At 36.2% G+C, this 2,453-nt stretch overlaps 1 non-coding gene across 1 annotated transcript; it reads right to left on the bottom strand.

The window, feature by feature from the left end:
* Window positions 1–2,035: 2,035 nt before the first annotated feature.
* LOC120363869 (U1 spliceosomal RNA) lies at window positions 2,036–2,201 on the bottom strand. Its single transcript, XR_005579294.1, has one exon. It is a non-coding gene; the product is annotated as a U1 spliceosomal RNA (small nuclear RNA).
* Window positions 2,202–2,453: the final 252 nt, after the last annotated feature.

The raw sequence follows: 2,453 nt of genomic DNA, 5'->3' as shown, positions 1-2,453 counted from the left end.
TATCCTCATAGTAAGCCAAAGACTTTACTTTCTGTTTCACATTGTCCATATGAAAACCTACTTTCCTGTCTGTAGAAAATTATAGTTTCCCACCTTCTACCTGTTAAATGGAAAGTCTTCCAGTGTTTTTCCTTCTAAGATACCTCTTCCTCTGGGGCACTGCATCCCATCTTCCTTAAGATTTTGCTCTTGAAATTGTCCCCTCCCACTCCAGTGTCATAATTTTTTTTTTGAGATGGATTCTCCCAGACTGGAGTGCAGTGGCATGATCTCAGCTCACTGCAACTTCCACCTCTCAGGTTGAAGCAATTCTCCTGCCTCAGCCTCCCTAGTAGCTGGGATTACAGGTGTGTGCCACCGTACCCAGCTAATTTTTGTATTTTTAGTAGAGATGGGGTTTCCCCATGTTAGCTGGTCTCGAACTCATGACCTCAAGTGATCCACCCACCTTGGCCTCCCAAAGTGCTGGTATTCCAGGTGTAAGCCACTGCACCCAGCCACTTTCTGCTGTTCTTAAGGATCATTTCCATCAGCTTTAAACCATACTGTTTCAAAACAAGCAACAAACAAAAAACACACCATTCTTGGTACCAATCCCTTTGGTTACTATACCATTTCACTGCTTTCTTTTACAGAAAATGTCTTCAAGATAAAATAAATAATTCAATGTTTCAAAATAAAGTAAGAGTGAGTCCAAATATGGGAGCAGCCTCCAGGTGTGTCATCACTGGCTGTGTAACCCTGGGTGTGTTCGTATGCTCTTCATTCACTCCATAGGTTTCTGTCTCATCTCTCATATGGGATAATAATAGTGCCACCTCATAGGGTTGCTGTGAGGATTATGTGAGTATATACCCTGAAAATGCTTTGTCCATTTTTAAACAAAATAAATAAAATAAATAGAAAAGTTAAAATTTCATCTGACCACCTTTTCTAGTCCTGTTCTCTGCTTCCATGAGTCTGATGTGTACCCTACTAATTCAATTTTTATGGTTCCACATGCATTCAAATGTGTTCATTAACAATGTATAACATTGTCTGGTAATTTCTTCCATTTGCAGAATGGGTGAGCTGTATGCATTTTTCTGTAATTTGCTTTTTTGTATTTTATTTTATTTTGCTATTTCCATACCATCATTCTAGGGCCCAAATTCTCGTTCTCACTTATAAAAAGCTTTAGGTAATCTTCCATTTGAACCTGTCAGTTAAAGTTTTTTTGCTTAAGATCTGTGCCTTAAAATTTGTAGTTAAAAAAAGTTTCTTAAGAAATAATGGTAGAGATCTGAAGTTAGAAAAGACTGTCCTAGATTTTTAAAATCCTTTATCTTTCTTTTCCCCTCTCCCACCATACTTTGGAAACCTGCAATCTGATTTTTGTCTCTATGGATTTGCCTATTCTGGACATTTTATATAAATTAATTCACTCAAGACATGTCTTTTTCTGTCTGGTTTCTTTCACTTAGCATAATGTTTTCAAGGTTTATCCATATTGCAGTATGTATCAGTACTTCATTCTTTTTTGTGACTAATACTCCATTGTTTAGATATATCACCTTTTGTGTATCCACTAATCAATTGATGAGTATCTTAATTCTTTCCATTCTTTGGCTACTATAAATATTGCTGCTCTGAAAAATCACCTTTATCCATATCTTTAGTTTACATCTTTATAGTATGTATCATTATAATATAGAGTATGCATCTAAAGATAAAGTATACATAGCTATATCTTTAGATTTATAGTATATATCTTTAGCTTATCATAATCCACCTCCTAGTAATATGATACCACTTCAGGTACAGTAAACTTCCTTTCACCACTGTCCCCACCGCTACCACCCATGAGCCTTTGTACTATTGCTGTTATGCATTTTATTTCTACAACCCCTATGAACTCCATTATATACCATTTTTAAACAATCTGTTTTAAACAGCCAATTATTTTTTTTAAAAGACTCAAAATAAGAAAAAATGTATTTTGTTTTTATCCTCTTATTTACCATTTCTAGTGTTCTTCTTTGCCCCACTCCCCACCCAGGGCAAAGTGCAAATGCAATCCCCCACTACCGCAAATTATGCAATCAAGTTTCCCCCCAATTTGGTGAAATTGCAGGGGTCAGCACATCCAGAGTGCAATGGATAAGACTCGCTCAGGTAAAACCATCTTCATGATCATGATATCTCCCCTGCCAGGTAAGTATAGTATTCTTCAATTCTTTGCTGATCAAATAGCTTCTGGAATGGATTATTTCCAAATCTGCTGTCACTTTTTTCTTTATTCCTGTGTATATAATGTATTCTTCCTGCCCCTTTGGATGCTTTTAATGTTTTCTCTTTATTATTATTATTATTTTATTTTATTTTTGAGACAGGGTCCTGTTATGTTTCCCAGGCTAGAGTGAGTGGCTATGCACAGAGTTGATTCCATTACTGATGAGAACAAGAGGTTTGAC

The sequence above is a fragment of the Saimiri boliviensis genome, chromosome 3 (assembly GCF_048565385.1).
Source record: "Saimiri boliviensis isolate mSaiBol1 chromosome 3, mSaiBol1.pri, whole genome shotgun sequence".
NCBI classification, from domain to species: domain Eukaryota; kingdom Metazoa; phylum Chordata; class Mammalia; order Primates; family Cebidae; genus Saimiri; species Saimiri boliviensis.
This window is presented reverse-complemented; position numbering and strand designations above follow the sequence as displayed.